This window comes from Acinonyx jubatus, chromosome C2 (assembly GCF_027475565.1).
Source record: "Acinonyx jubatus isolate Ajub_Pintada_27869175 chromosome C2, VMU_Ajub_asm_v1.0, whole genome shotgun sequence".
Classification (NCBI taxonomy): Eukaryota; Metazoa; Chordata; class Mammalia; order Carnivora; family Felidae; genus Acinonyx; species Acinonyx jubatus.
This window is the reverse complement of record NC_069384.1, coordinates 145701530-145724817: the sequence shown is the minus strand read 5'-3', so window position 1 is coordinate 145724817 and position 23288 is coordinate 145701530. Positions and strand designations below refer to the sequence as shown.

General features: G+C 43.1%; 1 protein-coding gene and 1 long non-coding RNA gene across 3 annotated transcripts in view; both read right to left on the bottom strand.

Annotated features, from left to right (window-relative positions):
• Window positions 1–23288, bottom strand: part of CMTM8 (CKLF like MARVEL transmembrane domain containing 8) — a 106405-nt gene that overhangs the window by 57603 nt on the left and 25514 nt on the right. The window lies entirely within an intron of this gene.
• On the bottom strand, window positions 12587–19259 carry LOC128315325 (uncharacterized). The gene is made up of 2 exons (XR_008298048.1): window positions 17018–19259; window positions 12587–16927 (listed from the first exon to the last, which is right to left on the bottom strand). It is a non-coding gene; the product is annotated as an uncharacterized LOC128315325 (long non-coding RNA).

Here is a 23288-nt window from a genome sequence, read left to right as displayed (position 1 = left end):
GGACTCAGATTGCCAACATGTTTCCTTCTTAGATGGTTCTCACTCACTAGCCCAAAGTTGTTTTAGTCCACTACCCCTGTGGGGAATGATGAAATACAAAATCCACATGAATTTTCTCATCCACACAAATATTTCTTGCAAGTTTTAGTTAAACCTTTTACTTACAAAGTTTAAATCTGTCTCTTTAAGTCCCTGAGATATGCCACTCATATTTTTCTACTAACACTGCATAGGCTGTTAACTGGCTGAGACTACTGAAGCAGACATTTCTGCTCTGTGCTATTAACTAAAACATGAAAACCAATGTGTAACCAAGCTAAAAGAATTCTGCCTCATTTGTCTTGTGTGTGCAACCAGGGCAAACATCAGGCATTTTAATAACCTCATTCAGACTGTCAGTAATCACTGTAGGCTACTGACTCCGGACAAGTATTTGCCTTGGAGGTCTCTCTATGGGCAGACAGAGCTAAACTACGCTTCTTTTGTTCATATAGATTGAGTGTAACAATCTGGAAAATGCAGAGCACTCACATCATTCACATCTTGCAATTATACAAATAAAGAAGTAATAAGCATGGTTCTACAAAGACCTGACTGGGCATTCTTCCTTTATATTTTTACTTTCCTCCTATGGCATGACAAATCAAAATAATGCTAAGATCGTCACTGGGTGCCGAAATCCCCTGAAAGATTGTTAGCAACAACTACATTCATGTGGCCTCAAAAGAGGTCCCACAGACTTATTACAAGTGAATGGGTCCCTTTTACAAGATCTGGCAGATACGCCTGTAACCACATGACCAAATTTAGTGACAGCAGTATGGGAACAACCTATTATCATGTGCCTCCTAATGTGATATGATCAGAAATGTCCAGCACCACTTAGGTTGTTTTTTGCCCAAACTGTCCAATGTGAACCTCCTCATGAGGAAACAGACAAACCAGGCTGTGGAACATTCTAGAAGAAAATCGCCTGGACTCTTCTAAATGTCAACGTTGTAACACAAGAAAAAGCTGGAGACTTTCCCTGATTAAAGGGGACTAAAAGATGTGGCAACCAAATGCAATTTACTGATCCTGATTGGATCCCTGAACAAAAAGTAGGGTGGGGGGGGTGGTTAAGGGACATTGTGGGAAATCTGAATATGGGCTGCATTATCTAGCATTACATCAATGCTAAAGTCCTTCAGTGTGATGGAAGTATTGCAATGATATAAGACAGCATCTTTGTTCTTGGGAGATGGAAACTGAAGGATTTAGGGAATAAGTCTCCTGTCTGCAACTTGCTTCATAGTGGTTGAACAACAACAAAAATAAACAGACACACGCATACAGAGAAATAGAGCAAACGTGGCAAAATGCTAACTGTAAATGTAAACGAAGGAGTCTACAAAATTTATGTGAGAATGAATCATTCCTTCAGTTTTCCTACAGATCTGAAATTTTACAAAATTAAAGTGGGCGGAGGGTGGGGGGAGGGGTGGAGAAGATCTTTAGGTACAGATCTGTTGCTATGAGTATGTAATCAAGCCAGAATGCTTCAGAGATGCATCACACAGGGGAAAAGGGTATTAAGAACCAAATATTATGTTCTGCCTCAAATCTGAAGATAAGTAACCTGAGTTACTTTAAGTGTTTGAAAGCCTAAGATTAAAAAAAAAAAAATCCCCGAATCCAATCTAATATGTTTTGACTCTGTTGTCACATTAAGAAGGAGCTGAAATCGTAAGTTTTGATGAATCAGAGCTCTTAAAAATCCTAGAAATTTCTCATCGGTATGATAATGGGCTTGAAGATTTATGCACACACTAAATGAATCCCAAACAAAGATTAAAGTAATCTTTGTAATTTGTTAACGCAAATGCTCTCAAGAGGATATAGAGAAACCTTGCCAGGAAAGGCTGCATTTCCAGCAAGCAGTAACTATCTGCAACTTAGAAGAAGATAACAAAGATTTTCTTTAGTAAACCTTATTTACAGCCTAAACGTATTTATTTTGGATTCTGGACTTGTGCAATTTGGACATTCAGTCTAGAGTTCACACAATAGTCATCTAGAACAGTTTGCTGCACAAAGGAGAAAGCTGCACAATCAGGCCATGCCGTTGTTTGCAAGGGCTCGGAGTTAGAAAAAAAATAGCTCAATATTTCAATAGGGCCACTTGAGTGTGAAAACTGTGAGACCAGGTCCTTCTTCAGAGATAAGTTTCTACACCAAATGCTTTGGCCCCTTTGTTCAAATTTAGCAAGTAATCTCTTTGTCTCCGGGGTCTCAAAAGATCCTGAAGATAAGGAAAAACTTGGTGGGTGGGTGTGGGATGGTGGGACTTGGAGGGGGAGGAGTCTGTAGGGGGTGCGCACATGCGCACATGCTCATGAGGAATAGGACCTCTGCTTTCCTCAGTTCTCAACACATCTTTGACCTCCCCAAAAGGCTAGAGCCAATGCCTTTTGAGATTTGCTATAATCTCTTACCTGGGCTTGAAATACCCGTGGAATTTCAAGCACCCACAGTGTACTTTTAAATTCAAAGGGGCCTCTGATTCCTTATCGTCTATTTCCATCTCTTTCACCAACGTGCTGACTTGTCAGGATGCCAACTTGCCTTTTGGAGCTTTGTTTCATCATTTCCCCCCTTAGCCAAGGAAATCTTTGCTCTCAGACTTAAAACCAAGTTTGAACAGGGAAGTGATCCTAAAGTCTGAGGAACAGAATGATCTTGTTAGAGGCACTTGGCACCATAATCCGAATAGCAAACAAAGGCAGCCGATTCCATTCTGTACTTTTCCACCACTCTTTGTTCCAAGTAGAGAATTACCTTGAAAGTGGTTACTTTCACGTATTATTTTATTACATATGGCCACTTTATTTTTTATACCAGAAGTCTTCTATAGCTTTTATGAAAAAAAGGTCAAATCTGTAAGTCTAGATTCTGAACACGGACTATTCTTACTTAGAAGAAAAAAAAAATTAGGAATCAGTGACCACTCATTTCCACCAAATGGAATCTGAGTCCACTTTTCATGATAAAATTTCAGCACCAGAAAAAATAGTAATGACTACAGCATCCAAGCTGTTCATTTTACATATGCAGAAGTCATGTGATCTCCAATGTCATATAGTTGATCACAGATTCAAAACTACAAACCTCGACACCCAATCCAATGTGCTCTGGGATCTCACCTGGCTTCTTCACATTAAGGCTTTCTGAAAGAAAAAAATTCTTTTCTTCTTCTTTTTAAAAACATTATGAATAAGAAGCCCTGACTGGAAACCAAAATCATTCCTGGAAAATTGTATGAGATGTCAAGCATCCCCAGTGCATTGCCCCCACTCTGCCTAGAGTAGCAACACTACAACCCCACCAAGTCCAAGTGGGCACAAAAGAGGACCCCGCCCTATGTGTCTGCCCCCGTTCATCTACCTTCAAACTCCCTTGGCTACTTCCTGTATTTAATTGGCAGGACGGAAGATGAGGTATAAACCTTTTACCCTTATATTGAATGACTGATTGAACTGGCCTGTTCTTAGTTCTAAAAATCAATGAACTGAAGTTTATATCTTGTTCAAAATGTTACCCATTTTTTTTGTATATGTGGCTGTCAAACTATAATTTCCAAAAAGGTAAACATTTGACTCTTATATGAATATACAGAAGCACATAACAGATTTATTTAACTCACTGATGAGGGCATCAACAGGATGTCAAAACTGGCTCAAAGGAAAAAACCTGTGGAAAAATGAATGTTGGAATAGATTGGAAACTGATACAAAACTAAGTTAATGTGCTGCAGGACATAAAACAATACCCTTGACAGTCCTCTTCTACCTGGGAGAAATCATCTGCATCTCAACTGGACAAAAATCATTTGCAATGTATTAATATCAGCCATCTGTTTTCATAGCAGTCCCTGTGAGTGAAGAATGATTTTTATATTTTTATTTTTTTGAATTTTTATTCATTTTTTTAACACTCATTTTTGAGAGACAGAGATAGAGCATGAGCGGGAGGGGAGAGGAGAGAGAGGAAGACACAGAATCTGAAGCAGGCTCCAGGATCTGAGCTATCAGCACAGAGCCCAGTGTGGGGTTCAAACTCACCAATCATGAGATCATGACCTGAGCTGAAGTCAGACACTTGACTGATGGAGCCACCCAAGCACCCCAGATTTTTGTATTTTTAAATAGTTGAAAATTAAAAAAAAATATTTCGTGACACACGAAAATCATATGAAATCCAATGTCAATGTCCATGAATAAAGTTTTACTGGAACACAGTCACATGCATTTGCTTATGTTACCTATGGCTGCTTTCACAATACAATGGAGGAGTTGAGTAGTTGCCAGAAAAACCATATGGCCCGCAAAGCCTAAAATATTTACTATTTGGCACTTTACAGAAAAATTGCTAACTTCTGCCCTAGAACCTCAGATGATCTTTTGTGAACTTGTTAAACAATGTCCAAGTAGGATACTGAAAGGGTACTCAAGTAATTTTTTTTTGCCTTATTTCCAACATTCAGATAATTTTTTTAAATGCCTTTCTACTGATTTATGTATGTTTTTTCCCCCTTGAGTTGATGACTCCTATAGAAGGGAAACATATCTCCAGAGTAGGGAGAGGCGAGCAGATAAAAGTCGGCATTCCAACATGTTTACACAATACAGGGGAACCTATGCCAATATTTTCATTGGTTTAAACCAATGCTCTCTTTTGAATTCTTCTTCAAAAAGGAGGGGTAGAAAGAAGAAGTGTTTACATTTAGAAATGGTGCCTTGACATTCTCTCACTTCCCACAGGATATTCTCTATGGAAACAGTACTCTTTGAGATGTGAACCTCATCTGATGAGGGGCTGAATGACAGAACAAATGAAATACGAAATCGGACTTGTTTTAATTTAATAAGCAGAAGCTGAATGTAAGGAACATCCCTTCCTAGGGTCTCCCTGGAAACACACCAAGAGCTCTTATTCCGAAAATTTCTAGGAGAATGAAAGATTTCAAAAAGTAAAGTCACATGTCTATAGCATTTCTCATATTTAACATATTCCAATATCCACAGAAAGTCTGTAGTTAGTTTGGAGATTATAACGATTTTGTTGGAATTCTATGAACAATGCACATGGCTAATGACCATGAGCCCTGATGGAGGACACAAATCAGACCTCTTTGCCCTTGAGTTTCTCACCATCTTTGACTTTTAAAATGTTATTCTTATCCAGGGCTCCTTCATACACAAACACTCCGAGTCCTTAAATTAGCACCCAAACGATTTCCCCAAATCCCTCCCACACACAGATCTTATTTTCCTCCACACAGGCCTTTATTTTAAATTGCCAAATCCCCCTGAGTTTAAGAATTTTATTTTTCCTTGACTACGCCAAGCTGGTAATTAAATGTTCTTCCAGATAAGGCTGGTGAACCACAGAAAAAGTTGATCTCCTTCAGCATCACCGTTTCCCACAAGATGCTGTGATGATACCGCTGGGTTTGCAACAGAGCAGGTTGGGACATCCACCCCAGTAGTGAACGGGGCTGACACCAGCAGGGGCTGTTCTCTGCGGGAGGCCCCCATTTATTCCACAAGGTGAGTTTCAGTCACAAATGTTGGCTCACAGAAGAGAAAGGCTTAGTTCAGGTTTAGGTAGACCGTGTCAATTCAAAGCAAGGAAATGGTGTGATCCCTCTTCAAAAGGGAGAAATTCTCCCAGCATCATCTCCTTACGTGAACACACAACAGGAGGGTTTATTATCTCTGGTCAGTGGCTAGACCACAAATCTTCCAGGAAAACAACCATCCTTTGGGAGCAAACACACAGGAGGTGAGCGGAAAAGGGAAGCTCACGATGGCTTATCAAAATAATTAAAATGTGTACATTATGGTGGGTTGCTCTCCTGCCCTCTACTGGCCAGGCCCAGGATCAACGCGCCGGTGCACACACGCGCTCCTTCTGTCCTCCCGTGTTTGGTTATTGTTTTGTTTTGTTTTACCCCAGAGAGGGAGAGAGAGAGAGAGCAAGCGAGCGAGCACAGGAGCCGGGGAGAGGGGCAGATGGAAAAGGAGAGAGAATCTCAAGCAGGCTCCACCCTTAGCACCAGAGCCAGCCATGGGGCTTGACCCCACAACTCTGGGATCATGACCTGAGCTGAAATCAAGAGTCGGATGCTCAATCAACTGAGCCACCCAGGCGCCCCATGTCCCCCTGTGTTTGAATTCGGCACTGCTCTTCCAGAGAAAAACCTGGGTGGAAAAGCCAGGGGCCTGACCTGTGGAACCTCAAATCCAGCAGGAACATCTGAAGCAACACGGTGCCTCATGCAACCCTACTCCCATAGGATACGATATCAACAGAGCCCTCAGACCTAAGCAACTCTGCAGCCCCAGTAGGTCATTTAATAAATGCTTCAGAAGAATAAGTGATCTCTCAAGGGTCATCAGACCAGTAATAGAGCCAGAAGCAGAATATGCATGGCCTGTCTCCAGGGAGTGGCAAAGGAAAACGAGATTCCCACAAAGGAACACAAGTTCCAACTGGGCTGACTCGCATAAAGACAAGTTAGAACATGTGTGCATGTTTCAACTATCCATCTGCACATCCTCTACTCGCCATCAGGTACTCATTGTGCACACACTACTAGATGAGAGAGACGCAGGTCCCTACTCCCAGGGGGCTTAGCAATTAGATCGAGACAAGCAAACTGGCAATTTGAAAATAAGGCTGCCAAAGTCTGATGAAAAGGAAGTCCTGATCATTACTAAAGCAGAAACCTGGCATGTGACCCAGACAGGGATGGGAGGTGGTCCTTGATCAAGGACAGCTTCCTGAAGGAAGGGACATCTAACAGGGACCAGAAGAATACAGGCCAGAAGAAGCAGACAAGGAAACTACTCAGGGCAAATGGCACAGCATGTACAAAGAAGCAGACATGAGACAGCAAGGGGCATTCTAGAACTTACAGGTCCGTCCAGTGGAGTGAAAGCAGGTGTAGGGCTCAGGAGCAGGCAAACCGGCAGGTAACAGACTGTAAAAGCAGGCAGGCCCCAGAAGGAGTCTGGACGGCATCGCCTTGGAGGGGCTCCCTCCATCATACAAGGCACCAAGGGGGTTCCTCAAAAAGCAGTCATCATTCCTGTCCCCAAGGAACATACCATGCCATAGCGAAAAAATGAATACTTCTTGACGCGGTTAACAAAAAGGATGGTGCTATAGAAATGTCATCAAATGGATGTGTCTATACTGATGAGGTTATCAGTCACTTCTGTTAATCGCATGTCACCACAACTGAATGTAAGCCACAAAGGTAGAGATTTTTTCTCTTTTCACTGCTAAATCCTCAGTTCTGAGATCAATGCCTGAAACGCAATAGGTGCTCAAATACTTGTTGAATAAATTACTATCCCCTTTATAGTTTTGTTTTTTTAAGGAACAGATGCGATACCTTTCTTTACTGTGTGCAGGAATACACGGAAGACATTGTAGCAAACAAATGATGGCTCTGCTCTCAGGGAGCTGACATTTATTACATGCCCATATGCTACTGCATACTTCACGTGGGTTCTCTGGTCACTCTTTTCCACAGGCTTATAAGGAAGCATCGTTCCCACTTTACAGGTGAGGAAAGTGAGGCTCAGGGAGGTTAAGAACTTGGACCAAAGGCCTATGATGGTAAGTGGCAAAGCTGGAATTCGAAACCAGACCCGTCCAACTTTGGACTCCCACCTGACTCTGGGCAACGTGACAGCCCTGTGATGGGCGACAGCACAAGGCAGCTGTAGTAAAGCCAGAGGGAAAATGGAGGAGGAGGAAAGGACCGCTAAGTGGGGTATAAAGCAAAATCGGGAAGTTTCTCAGAGGAGGTGGCATTTGGAGGTCAAAGAACGGTGAAAATTTTGAAAGTAAGGAGGAAAACATTCCTAGTGGAGGGCATGGCAAGGACAGAGGCCCCCAAACAGAGCAGCATAGGGTACTTGCCCCTCAGGGGGAAGCAGACAAGGCGGAGTTTCACTGAGCTCCTGCCCAGAATGAATAAGACTATTAAAATAAATGCAACGCTGCTCTATTAGGAAACATGAGGCATCTCTCACCTACAACTGGCAAGAATCCAAAGGCTTCGTAGGACACCTGGTGAGGCCAAGGGGAAGCAGACCTCCCAATCATCACTGATAGGAATATCTAAGGTCATGGCCCTTGTGAAGGGGAAATCTGCCAACAGCTACCAAGGTGAGATGCATTTACCCTTGATCCAGAAGCCCCGCTTCTGGGTATCTATCCCACAGGTACACCTGCACAAGGAAGAACCGAGCACAGTTGAGTAACGGCAGACCGGAAGGAAGCGCCCAACAAGAGGGGACTGGTTGATTCAATTATGGCGCCTCCACACCATGGAATGCTATGCAGCTGCCAAAGTCAGGATGACCTCCAGCTACGGATCCAGGGATCTCTAGGATATCTCTACATGGAAAGGTAATAAATATAGATAGGTATCTCAGGAAGAGGAACTGTGTACAGTTGACCCTTGAACAATGTGGGGGTTAAGGGCACTGACCCCCGACACGGTCAAAAATCTATGTCTAACTTGTGACTCCCCCGAAACTTAACTGCTGATAGCCTACTGTTGACCGGAAGCCTTACTAATATAGCCAATTAACATGTATTTTCTATGTTATATGTATTGTATACTATATTTCTACAGTGAAGTAAGCTAGAAAAAGAAAATGGTAAGAAAATCATAAGGAAGAAAAAATACATTGACAGTACTGTACTGTGTTTATTGAAAAAATCTGAGTGTAAGTGGACTCACCCAGTTTAAACCCGTGTTGTTCAAGGGTCAATTGAATATAGACTGCTACCTTTAAATGGACAAGAGAGGACAAGAGCCTGGGTGGCTCAGTCGGTTAAGCGTCTGACTTCAGCTCAGGTCATGATCTCACGGTCCGTGAGTTCGAGCCCCACGTTGGGCTCTGGGCTGATGGCTCAGAGCCCGGAGCCTGTTTCCGATTCTGTGTCTCCCTCTCTCTCTGCCCCTCCCCCGTTCATGCTCTGTCTCTCTCTGTCTTGAAAATAAAATAAACGTTAAAAAAAAAATTAAAAAAAAAAAATAAATGGACAAGAGATGGAAAATAAAGATATACATTCAGGTATATCTATTTGTCTAAAGCAGTGGTTTTGAACCAAGAACAATTTTGCTCCCCAGGCAGCATTTGGCAACATCTAGAGACATTTGTGACTGTCACCGCTTGGGGTGGGGGTGGCAGGGGCCTACCAGCATCTGGTGTGTAGAGGCCAGGGACGCTGATAAGCACCCGCCCCCCCCCCCCCCCATGCACAGGACAGCCCCCCACAACAAAGAATTACCCATCCCTGAATGTCAGTAGTGCTGAGGTAGAGAAACTCTGGCCTAAAGGAACAACAGAAGGATAAACAGGAAACTCAAAGTTGTCCTATGTAAGAGATGGGGTTAATGGCAGGAGGGGGGGGGAGGGTGACGGGGAACAACAAGATATCTATGCAGCTTTTCCTAAGTTTAAGAAAAAAGAAACACAACGTTGTGATGTATAAGCAACACGAGGGTTTCGGACTGGGAGTCAGGAGCCTGGGCTGGGGATCCAAGTCCTTCATAAACAGGCAGCCCCCAGCCTTCTCAACTGTGCAATATGGCATCTCTATACAAGGAGCTGATGGGCTCTTCAAAATCTGCCCCACTTTCAAGCTGGTCTGCACCATGGGGGAGGGAGGAGGTACAACCCAAGGTGACGTGGGTTGAATGAGGGAAGCAGGCATTTCTACCACACACAAACTCAAGCACAGGAATGCTTAGATTTTTCTGAATATTTTGCCCAATAATCGCCTTGAAAGCCATGAAACAGTCTCTGTTTCCAGACCAGACTGTTAAAAATCAAACCACAAGATAAATCTGGATAGAAGATAACGAGAGCAAAAGATCACCGGAAGGGTTTAAGGACGTATCATCTCCCTTAACTTATTTTTCCAACCTCCATGACAAAGTTTACATCCTGTGTTCAATCACCAAGTATTAAAAAAAAAAAAAAAAAAAAAAAAAAAGACAGTAACACAGGGGGCGCCTGGGTGGCTCAGTCGGTTAAGCGACTGACTTCAGCTCAGGTCATGATCTCACGGTTTGTGGGTTCGAGCCCCGCATTAGGCTCTGTGCTGATAGCTCAGAGCCTGGAGCCTGCTTCGGATTCTGTGTCTCCTTCTCTCTCTGCTCCTCCCCCATTCACACTCTGTCTCTCAAAAATAAATAAATGTTTAAAAAATAAATAAAAAACCACAGTAACACAGGCCACGAATCTAACTTCTACTAGCCGTACCCAGAGTGGGGACAGAGGTCACCTGCTCCTCTAAAAAGTAAACTCACATGAGAGGAATGTGGCTTAAGGGGAAGAGTTTGAGGACCAGGCCTTCCAATGTCAGGGTCACTAGCTTACCTCGTCATACTCTAGGCAGGTGCTGGGTACCTCAGACCTTTAGGTGGAAAGGAAAATTCAAGATACAAGGTTTCCAGATTCATTCCTTTTTCTGGATGCAGCTGTGACTGTCCCAGGAAGGCCATCATTCATCCCTGGATTATAATTTGGTAGCAAAGGGATGCAGTCTGAATGGACATCCCACTTGCTTCACTTCTAGCTCTGTAGCTCTGGTCACTTAATTTTTCCAAGCCTCGGTTTCCTCATTTGTCTTTTTTTCTTCTTGGTAAAATTAGGAAATCAACTCACAGGATTGTTTTGCTTAAAGCCCCGTCAACAGTTGACCTTCAACGAATGTTATTCTCTACCCAAAACTCACCTCTGTCTCTCACCTCCCACCTATCCTGCAGATTGCCAGCAGAGAAACAAAAACAAAATCTACATCATATCCCAGTCCTGCTCAGCCTATTTTAGTATTTCTCAATCTCAAATAGTGGTATGGGCCTCTTTAAAGTGAAAATAATTTTTTTAAGTTTATTTTGAGAGAGAGCGAGAGAGAGCAGGAGGGGCAGAAAGAGAGAGAGAGGGAGAGAGAGAAAATCCCAAGCAGGCTCTGCACTGTCAGCATAGAGCCCAATGAAGGGCCCGAACCCATGAACCGTGAGATCATGACCTGAGCCGAAACCAAGCATCAGACACTTAACCAAATGAGCCACCTAGGCACCCCAAAAGCAAAAATAATTCTCAAAACAACTTCCAGTCATGGCTAAGCCATGTAGTGCCAGTATGAGCAAGAACCAAACGTACACATCTTACGGTTCCTCCACAATGATGAAACAAGCCAAATTTGCAAGTTAAACAGAACACAAAACCATAAACCCAAAGAAATTGGAATCAACATTAGTTATTATTAGGCAGTAAGATTTCATGAAACTGGACCACTATTTGCAACTCAAATATGGTGCTAACAGCAGTCACACTCGTTCTTTTGTGTTCACTATACCAGTATCATCTGACATATCCTATGTGATAAGAACTTTTTGATCACTTTTCTCTAGTGGCTGCAAGCCTCTTACTGAACTGTCACCCCACATGGCCTACACAAGTCTGCTTGTTCTCTTCTCCTGAGCCTATGACATTCTACTATAACTTAGCACCAAGGTGACTACAAACGCAAGAGTCTACCCTGAAGTCACCTGGAGGCCCTTGGGAAAATTCAGAATGTTCAGAATTTGCTTATCATGTTAACATAACACAATTTTTTTTTAATCCCTGAAAATACAAACTGACGTAAGAAACACTGCCATTTAGTGTTTAGATCAGATTTAAATTCCGAATTCTTGTACCAAAGTCCTCTAAATTTGGCTTCAGACTGCTTCACATACAACACATTTTAGAAACAGCTTAAGTTACACACCCTTATACTTACCCACACAAAATTTTTGTGACGTGGATAATAATTACTTTGAATGTATTTATTTGGGAAAGAATTGCCATCTTTATAGTATTAATGTTTTTCATTCATGTACATGGTATAGTTTTCCATCTTTAGCTTTCAATGAAGTTTCATAGTTTTCCTCCATAAAGGTCATATGTAAGTTTTAAAAACCATATTTGCAAACCGTTTATTGCTTGTATACAGAAACGGGATTGAATTCTGTATTATGATCTTATATCGAGCAACCTTGCTGAACACCGTCATTCTAATCATTGGTGGGTTTTGTCTGTAGACAATTGATATCGGCTATGAATCATGACAGCTCGATTTCTTTCCTTTCAATCCTTATATTTGTTATTTCTTTTTCTTGCTCTGCCACACTGGTGAGAGCCTCTAATACTATGATGAATATAAATGGTGATAATGGACATACATACTTATGTTCCTGATTTCAGAACAGAATGCTTCTAAGTTTCATCATTAGGTATGCAATTTGCCGGCGGTTTTTGGTGGTTGGTCCCACATTTTTTATGCACCCATTTCAATCAGACTGGTTTTCTTAGTAACATGCCATTGAGAGCATAATTGGTATCACTGGGGATATTGTTACTTCAGCTAATATTTTGCACGCTATTGTGCTCAGCACTTACTGTACATTCTCTCTCCTTTCACACTACCCCTCCTAGCCTGGAAAGACCACTCTCCTCTTTTTTACTATCTGTCTTTAAAGCCTCCTTTCAGATCTCACCTCTTTCCGGAAGCCTTCCCTGACACCATGGCTGTCCTCACTTCCTACTCATTTGGGGAAATGCAATCAGAGTTTGTCTTAGAGGCCACAGAGTATCCACCAAATTTCAAATTCTCAAACTTGAGGACCAATGGCCAATTCTGTTTAGCACACATAGTGTTTTTCAATAGTGTTGTTTTTTTCCCAATTTTGAAAAATTATGGTAAAAGACACACCACATGAAATTTACCACCTTAACCATTTTTTAATTTTTATTTAAAAAAAACTTTTTCTTAACGTTTATTTATTTTTTTGAGATAGAGACAGAGCATGAACGGGGGAGGGGCAGAGAGAGAGGGAGATACAGAATCGGAAGCAGGCTCCAGGCTCTGAGCCATCAGCCCAGAGCCCGACGCGGGGCTCGAACTCACGGACCGCGAGATCGTGACCTGAGCTGAAGTTGGACGCTTAACCGACTGCGCCACCCAGGCGCCCCCACCTTAACCATTTTTAAGTGTATAGTCCAGTAGTATTAAATACATTCACATTGTTGTGAAGCCATCATGGCCATCCATCTCCAGAACCCTTTTTTTTTAATGTTGATTTATTTGTTTTGAGAGAGAGCATGCGTGAGCAGGGGAGGGGCAGAGAGAGAGAGAGAGAATCCCAATGCACAGCCCAATGTGGGGCTCGATCTGACAAACATGAGACCTTGACCTGAGCCAAAGTCAGCCACTTAACCAACTAAGCTACCAGGAGCCCCCATAAGTCTGAATTTTAATACACTATTTCTTACGAACCTTCTCTTAAAAATTCTCAAACCACTGTATTTGTGGGTGAGAATGTAAAATGGCACTGCCCCTGTAGAAAACAGTATGGCAGGCGGTTCCTCAAAAAATTAAAACTGGAACTACCATAGGATCCAGCAATGTCACTTCTGGGTTTAATCCCAAAAGAATTGAAAGCAAGATCTCAAAGAGATAGTCGTACATTCATGTCCGTAGTAGCATTAATCACAACAGCTAAAACATCTCTCTCTCCCTCTCTCTGCTTCTCCCCGGCTCCCGCACGCTCTCTCTCAAGATAAATAAACTTAAAAAAAATTCAGACTTACAGCTTCTCTGAAAATCAAAAGATCTGCTACCATTGAGCCCTTCACTCCTCCCTGGCAACGATCAGCTGCAGCCACGAGGCAGGGCCTCAAAGACGGAAGGCACAATCTCTGCTTCTCCACAAACCCACTGCTCCGTGCAGCCCAATGACTGGCCCGCTTTGCTCATTTATGCTGCCTGCCTGCTCCCTGTTTGTAGATGATTTTGCGACTTCTGGTATGAAGGAGATCGCTAGAGACAAAGGATCAGGACTCTGGTTTTGCCACTTGCTGGTATAACCTTAGGTCAGCCACTAATTCTTTGAGTTTTGGTTTCCTCACCAGGAAAACAAGCTAATGGCATGTGCCTCGGTTGATTTATTTATTTTTATTAAAAAAAATTTTTTTTTTAATGTTTATTTATTTTTGACAGAAAGAGAAAGACAGAGCATGAACGGGGTAGGGTCAGAGAGAGAGGGAGATACAGAATCTGAAACAGGCTCCAGGCTCTGAGCGGTCAGCACAGAGCCCGACGCGGGGCTCGAACTCACAGACTGCGAGATCATGACCTGAGCCGAAGTTGGACGCTCCACCGACTGAGCCACCCAGGCACCCCTCAGTTGATTTATAGTTGCAGGAAATTCAAATGAGATAACCTGTTTGGAAAAAAGGGCTTTAGAAATGACGGCTGTATTTTCATCTAGTTACCCTCAAGCATGAAAGTCAGTCCCTCAGCTAATTCTAAGTCCCTTGAGGGTAAGGATCTATTACATATAATCCTATGTTTGCAGACTCCTGGACACATAGATGTTGCAAAAAGATCATGGGTTCTGCAGTCTGGCTGCATGGGTTCAGATCCCAGGGCTAGCCATGTGGTGTCTGGCAAGTGACCCAATCTTCTGGAACCTTAGTTTTATGACCCACAATAAAACGCATCATGTCAAGTGAATAGTATATATCATGTGAGTTAAGATTTCATAAATGCTTTTTTTAATGTTTATTTATTTTGAGAGACAGCGAGCGAGCGAGAGAGAGAGCGAGCAGGGGAGAAGCAGAGAGAGAGGAAGGGAGAAAATCCCAAGCAGGCTCTGTCTGTACTGTGAGTGCAGAGCCAGACATGGGGCTCAATCTCATGAACTGTGAGATCATGACCTGGGCTGAAACCAAGAATCGAACACTTAACTGACTGAGCCACCCGGGTGCCCCTTCATAAATGCTTTCTTTTAAAAAGCCCTACATGGGGGCACCTGGGCAGTTCAGTTGGTTGAATGTCCCACTCTTGATTTCGACTCAGGTCACGATCTCGTGGCTCATGAGTGCGAGCCCCCCATCAGGCTCTGTGCTGATGGTATATGGAGCCTGCCTGGGATTCTCTCTCTGCCTCTCTCTCAAAAATAAATAAACTTAAAAAAATTTTTAAAAGCCCTGGATAGATTGTCCCTTTCATTGACAAACCTCAAGCACAGAACACTACTGCTTTGTGAGAATCAGTTGGCACATGAGTGTACTTTCAGATTCTCTGGTTTTCCTACCAAGAGCCTCCAGATAATTTTCACATTTTCACTCACAGCAGAAGTATGACTCAACAGGCTTCATTTTGGCCATCTCTGTAAGGTTGAGGGAACACATGAAATAATGTGGATTTTTTTTGAACGAATAATTTTCTAAAATATTTACTCTGGGGGCGCCTGGGTGGCTCAGTCGGTTGAGCGTCCGACTTCGGCCCAGGTCATGATCTCACGGTCCGTGAGTTCGAGCCCCACGTCGGGCTCTGTGCTGACAGCTCGGAGCCTGGAGCCTGCTTCTGATTCTGTGTCTCCCTCTCTCTCTGACCCACCCCGTTCATGCTCTGTCTCTCTCTGTCTCAAAAATAAATAAATGTTAAATAAATAAAATAAAATAAAATAAAATAAAATAAAATATTTACTCTGGTTTGGGGCACCTGGGTGGCTCATTTGGTTAAGTGTCCAACTCTTGATCTCAACTCAGGTCTTTACCTCAGGGTCATGAGTTCAAGCCCTGCACTGGGGCTTAAAAAAACTTTATGGGCACCTGAGTGGCTCAGTCAGTTGAACATCTGACTTCGGCTCATGTCATGATCTCATGGTTCGTAGTTTGAGCCCCGCATCGGGCTAGCTGCTGTCAGCACAGAACCTGCTTTGGAACCTCTGTTCACCTCTCTCTCTGCCCCTCCCCGACTCAAGTTCCTTCTCTCCCTCCCTCTCTCTCTCTCTGAAAAATAAACATTTAAAAAATTATTTTAAAAAATGTATTGACTCTATTGATCTAATCAACTTTGAAAAGCCTTCCAAGAGGCATTTATATATGCCACTAAACTTTTATTCCCCTAATTTTCTAAATTAACTTTATTCTGAATTGGCAGAAAATCATAATTCCTAGCATACACAAAGACAAAATATAAAATTTTACTGGGGGGTGGGGGGGCACAGCGCCTGGGTGGCTCAGTCGGTTATGCGTCCGACTTCGGCTCAGGTCATGATCTCGCAGTTTGTGAGTTTGAGTCCCGCGTTGGGCTCTGTCCTGACAGCTCAGAGCCTGGAGCCTGCTTCAGATTCTGTGTCTCCCTCTCTCTCTGCCCCTCCCCTGCTTGTGCTGTGTGTCTGTCTCTCAAAAATGAATAAATGTAAAAAAAAAAAAAAAAAAATTAAAAGAAAAATTTTACTAGGGGGCGTCACCCAATCAATCTATCTACAATTTATCTGAACACAAAGAAAATAATTCAGCTAGTAATAATTTAACAGTATTAACAGCTGAAGTGTTTCATGATTTTAAGAGTAAAAGCGGTATCACATTGGTCTCCAACCTGTTCAGGGACAAAATATCTGAGAAGTTTAAGTAAAACTCTGAAAAAAAATATGAGTATGTGTCAGGCTAATTCTGAGAAAGACAAAAAATTGAAGAAAAACTTCAAACTGAGTGAATTGAGTAGCTGTGCGTGTGTGTGTGACAATCTTACCTCATTCTGTTCTAGACAGATACTCCTTTACCTCATCTAGGTTTAAATATTACGGAAGGTGTCCAATTAAAATGGTTATTAAGTGTTAGGTCCTTAATATATTGTTTTGTGTCAGTTCTCAGAGCAACCTATTAATGTACTAGGTGAGCAAAAGTACTTTAGGCAGAAAAAGAACTTCATCGATATTAGCTAGCCCAAAAAGAACCTAATGGATGTTAGCTGGCCCAAAAAGAACCTAATGGATGTTAGCTGGCCCAAAAAGAACCTAATGGATGCTAGCTGGCCCAAAAAGAACCTAATGGATGCTAGCTGGCCCAAAAAGAACCTAATGGATGCTAGCTGGCCCAAAAAGAACCTAATGGATGTTAGCTGGCCCAAAATAAAAGACACGAAGCAGCCACAAACATGGCTCTACTCTACGTCCCCATTCGGATTTTTAAACGGAGACCAGTGAGTTTCAGAGGGTCTGAGGGACCTTCCCAAGCTCATGGAGCTGAACGGGTTGTTCCGGCAGGGTTTGAACCCGAATCTATTTGACCTTTCCACAAGACAAGTTCACGTGGAGAATACTCTACAACATGGTACCTAGAGCAAGAGGATTTTTAAGAATTCGCATGGAGAATGGAGCTTCCAGAGTTCAATGCAGGCTGGGCTGACTTAGGCCACGGGGGCAGCCTTGCTCCCGGCCCAGAGATGATCCATTACACAGATCCCCTTTTGCGAGGGAAAATTAACTTTGCCACCAAAGGACCTAGTTTCCACAGCTTGTGTGCACCTGTGGCCAGCAATATGGAGAACAAACCCGCCCCAAATGGCAATGCCTACCATACCAAGAAAACTGGGACCTGGAGGCCAGATTTAGCCCACTGCCTGGTTTTTTATGGCTCACAAGCTAAGGGTGGTTTTTATATTTTTAAATGGCTGGGGAAAAAAAAAAGAATGCTTCATGATTTGGAAACTGTATGATATTCATTTAGTTATTTTTTTAAAGTTTATTATTTATTTTGAGAGAGACAGAGAGAGAGACAGTGTAAGCGGGGGGTGGGAGGCGGGGAGAGGGGCGGGAACAGAGGATCCAAAGCAGGCTCTGTGCCAACAGTGGAGATCCCAACACGGGGCTAGAACTCACAAACTAGGGCGATCATGACCTGAGTCGAAGTCAGATGCTAAACCGACTGAGCTACCCAGGCGCCCCGAAAAGTATATGAAATTCAAGTCTTAGTGTTCATAAATAAGATTTCATTGGACCATGGCCACATTCACTACTGACACATTATCTATGACTGCTTTTGTGCTACAGTGGCAGAGGTGAGTAGGGGCAGTCAAGGCTATATTGCCTGCAGAGCTTAATACACTGACTGGTCCACTACAGAAAGTCTGCTGACCTCTGGAGTCGAGCATTTGCTCTCCAGCAGGCCCTGAGCTTTACTAACATTACATACCTCTAATTCTCCCAAGGTCCTGAGGAAGTGGCATTGTTCTCACTGTAACAAGGACAGAACACTCTGAGAGTTTAAATCACCCAAACATTCGAGTACAAAAAAAATGGGCACCAGGCCCCATGCTAGGTACTGGAGAAGTTGGCAGTGAACAAAATGGATCCCTTTCCCCTTTCGTGGAGTTTGTATTCCCGAGGCAAAGAGCAAATGTGCAGTTTCCAGTCCCGGTACGTGCTAAGAGAAGAGTCACCACTTAGCACGGGGTACTGTGGCACCGAATCCAGCTCTGTTGCCAATGACCCTGCTTTTTTAAAAAAAAGTTTCATCTTGAATTAATTACAGGTTCATAAGAAGGTGCAAAAATAGGACAGAAGCCTTCTGGACCCATGGCCCGGCTTCTCCCAACAGTGGGGGCTTACGTAACAACAGCACTTTGCCAAAACGAAGACACTGATATATGCACAGTATACTTAACGAGTCTATGGAATCTACGGGTTTCACCCACTTTTGCATCTACAGTCTTTTTTAGGAGGACGGGGGTGTACGTTTGTATAGAATTCTATGCAAGGTGCCTGCTCTTCTCCGCTATGTTACATAACCTCAAACAGAACCACCTAGAGTGCATACACACTGTTGCCCTGGAAGCAGTTTACTTAGGGACTGTTCTCCACCCTCCCTAAGGGTTCTAAGCGCCCTTCCTGGATCAGGTCAGATGACCAGAAGGTATGCACCTAGACTGTGTTAGCTGGGGCCTTGGAGACTCTCCTCTGTTAAACCAAACTGCCCTTCAGTGTCAGGCCTTCAACTTCCCCTCTACGAGTAAAGGCCACATGAATCCTAAAAAGTTTCCCCCACGTTTTCTTGAGAACAAGACCCAGGACACCATTCAACATTCCTGACATAACTGCTCACATGAGGGGCGCCTGGCTGCATCAGTCAGTAGAGCATGCAACGCTTCATCTCAGGGTTGTAAGTTCGAGCCCCACATTGGGTATAGAGATTACTTTAAAACTAAAATCTTAAAACAAAAAAAAACTGCCCACATGAGAGAACTCTCAAAACAGACCCAGGGTTAAACAAAACAAAACAAAACAAAACAAAACAAAACAAAACAAAAACTCTCCCTCAATTGACTGGTTCCTTCCTTTCCAGTAAAAAGAACTGGTTCCTTCCTTTCCAGTAAAAAAAACACCATTCATTTATTCAATAAAATATTTATCGAGTTCCTCCTATCTTCCAGGTACTGGAGTATGAAGATGAATAGACACAGTTCGTGGCCTCTGTGAGCTGAGATCACAGGCTGGTGTTGAAGACAGACACGAATCATCTAGAATGTCTACTGTTTATTTCCACTTTTAAAATAATGTCGTAGAATCAGTTACTTAGATTTTTCAATAAAAAATACAATGTGGGGGTGCCTGGCTGGCTCAGTTGGTGGAGCATACAACTCTTGATCTTGGGGTCGTGAGTTCAAGCCCCAAGTTGGGTGTAGAACTTACTTAATTAAAAAAAAATAATACAACGTGAGGACTAAAGGGGAAAAAATAATAGGCATGATAAGAAAAAGTATGGCGGCCACAGAAGGACAGATCCCCCCCAGCTTGTGCACCAGAGAGTGTGTGACAGGCAGCATGTGGTCCCCCACCAGAGGCCTTGTCCTAGCCTTTGGGCTCACTTACCTCCTTCCTCCTGTTCTCTCAAATTAGATTATTTTTCCACTTCTGTTTTGTTAAATTTCAGTGTATATTTAAATGGGGGTTTACATGTACTCATAAAGCACTTCAAACCCTTTTTAATTTTTTTTTTTAGGTTTATTTACTTATTTTAAGAGAGAGAACGAGCATGAGTAGAGGAGGGGCGGAGAGAGAAAGTGGGAGAGAGAGAATCCCAAGCAGGCTCTGAGCTGTCAGCACAGAGCCCTATGCGGGGCTTGATCTCATGAACCATGAGATCATGACCTGAGCTGAAATCAAGAGTTGGATGCTTAACTGACTGAGCCACCCAGGCACCCCTTCACACCCTTTTTAGAAAGAAGTGGGCTGTAATTACAAATTATTACAATTTCAGAAAAGATCCCAGAGGCACCTCAACATATCTAGAGCATCATTTTCTGGCCACAAACTAATGGTGTATTTGAGTCTCTGAAACGGATTGCCTTCGTATCTTCCTTATTCCTCCTCTGCTACCTCAGCTTTCAAAGTTGGGGAGATGTGTGCCCATGTGCAAAACATATTGAAAATGTTTTTGCTGTCGAGATAAAATCCTTGGGAGTCATAAATGGTGAATATCCTGCCCTGGAAGGGACAGTCCCGCACAAAAGTCAACTGCCCAGCCTGAAATGCTGAATGTCCCACGGAAGATGGCACCCCGCCCGGTTACTTCATGCCCTGGCTCACATATGGGAAAGGAAGCTAACTGCCCTACAGTGCACTGCTCATTTTGCATACACCCAGTATGGGCGGGAGCCTTGTCTCTGCAAGTCTGCGACTTCTCCAGAGGGCAGAGCACGCCGCCTCCTGTGGGCCCCCATTGCAACTAGTGGAGTATCAGCCACACACGAAGAGCTCAAGGGACAGTGGTTCTGCCCAAAAAGAAATTCAAATGCCAGTGAGAGCCGATTAGCAAAATTTTCCCGTTTGACAACTAGATGTCATAGATAAAACAACACAGATTGTCCCACAGCGGGAAAACAGCAAAGAAAAATACAGTGACAAGAGTAGGCTCTAGATGACCACGTGCTTCCTCATAGTTTGGGCTACGTACAGCTTTGTTTTTTCATTATTGCCTCTTCGCTCCAAGGAACCTTTGTAAAAATACTTCTTTCCTAATGCCCTCCACTCCTCTTCCCATCAAAAAAATTTTTTTTTCCTTAAACGAACATTTACTTAGTGCCCATTATGAGCAAGGAGCTCTTTTAAGCCCTCGAGATACAGTCATGACAATACAGATCCTACCCTCACATGGCTCACGTTCTAAAGGGAGTATCAGAAAAAAAAGATAGGATCATCCAATGGTGATATAAATGTCACGAAAAGTAAAGCAGACTGCAGGAGGCCACAGTGGCTGGAGGGGCTGACCCAGGAGGGGAGTTTGCAGATTGAATAACCTTGGGTTCTGACTCCAAACGAGGCAGGAAGTGGCATAATGTGATACATCTTAGTAGGGTCTCTGGCTGCTCTGCTGAGAACAAGACTGGGGGATCAAAGGCCAGTGAAGAGGCAACTGTCAGGGCACCTGGGTGGCTCAGCTGGTTAAGTATCTGACTCCTGAGCATCCGGCTCAGGTCATGATCTCACGGTTCATGGGTTCAACCCCACATTGGGCTCTGGGCTGACTGCGCAAAGGCTGCTTGGGATTTTCTCTCTCTGCCCCTCCTCCCTACCCCTCTCTCAAAATAAATAAATAAGCTTAAAAAAAAAAAAGAGAGCAATTGTCAAAATAAGACAAGAGAGGACGTTAGTTTGGCTGAGGGTGGAAATTCTGGAAGTGATGAGTACTGATAACACTCTGGGTAGATTTTTTCAGAACTTTTTTTTCTAACACAACCAAATCACCACTGTCACGGCTAAAAAAAATTAATAATTATTGAATATCGAAACTTATTAATATTCATATAGCCCTGGATTGTCTCATAATTTTTTTTATCATTTGTTTCTTTGGATTAGCATCCAAATAGGTAAGGTCTCTATATTGCAACTGATTGACATTTGTCTCTTAAGTCTCTCTTAATCTATACATTTCTCCTCCATTACTCTTTTCTGTTTTTTTAGTTTAAAATTTGTTTTTTGGAGAAACTGTCCTAATGACACAGTCTGGATTTTACTGACTGCATTCTCAGAGGTTCTTTTACAGTTTTCTCTGTCCCCTGCATCTCCCCAAAATTGGTACTTGTGGTTGAGTTGCCTGTGAGACACGCAAGAAGAGATGGTGTGTTGGCAATTATAAATCTGGGATTCAGGGGAAAGGTCCAGGCTGGAAGTAGAAACTGGGAGTCCTGGACATAGAGAGTGTAAAGCCATGATTCTGGAAAGCACTGAGGAATGAGGGTAGACAGAGCATAGAAACGTTGGAAGGCCTGAGCCCTGGTATTCCTGTGCATACAGCTGGGGAGATAAGAAGCACATCCGGTCAGATAAAAGAGACCAAATTTAGGACAGTAACCCCAAAGTCCAGTAAATGGTAGGGATCATTAGTCTGTGATGTGCCGAGCGTTTTGCCAGGCACTTGGTATACTGAATATATAAAGGTACGTAAACTAAAAGGTATAATGTAGAAATCAGCATTTATGTATTAGGATGAGACAAAGAGAAAACTCAATTTGGGAAGGGAAGGAAGGGGCAAGTTACCCTGAGGAGGGGTTAGCCAGGCCCGAAAGAGAAGGAAAGGAATTCTAAACAGCAGAGAGTATAAAAACACAGAAGTGTGTTGCATGAGAACATCAAGGCAGAGCTAAGAATGGAACCTCAACTGTTTACAGGGACCAAACAGGTAACATCCCTGAATGAAACACATCAGGATTAAAGCAGTGAATGGCAATGACTCTTGGTCTGTGGCGGCACAGAATGCTAGTTGTCCACACTCCCACTCTCGCCTACTCGCTACTTTAGTGAGAACTGGATTTTAGCCATTCGCGTGGCCATAGAGATGAGACCACGTTTCTCCAGCCTTATCTGCAGCCAAATGCAGTCACACCAGTACATTCTGGTCAACAGGATGGGAGAAGAAATGATACACACAATTTCCAGGTTGGGGCTTGAATGGTGCACCCTCCCCTTCCCCTTCCTACTGAGCAGACGTGATGGTGGGAAACCAAGCGGCATCGGGGGCCACGAGATAGAACCCACTGTGGAAGACAGAGAGAAAATAAGACAGAAACTGCTGGAACTCTGGAGCTATGGAGCCACTCTATCTGCCCTGGACAACTAGCACTTTGACTGTCAAAGGAGAGAAAAACAAGCTCCTATCTTGTTTAAGCCACTTACTTTGGTCTTTGTCACAACAGTCAAACGTGCATCTTGACCAACACTCTTACATGCAGGTGGCAGCCATTTCTCGGCTCCAAAGAATTATTGCCAAGAGGGACAGTGAGTCCAATGCTGTACATTTGTCCATTTTCCAAGAGAACATGGAAATGTAGGTTTTCTTAAAATATCTTTTTCATATTGGCAACTAATTCTGATTTTCAAC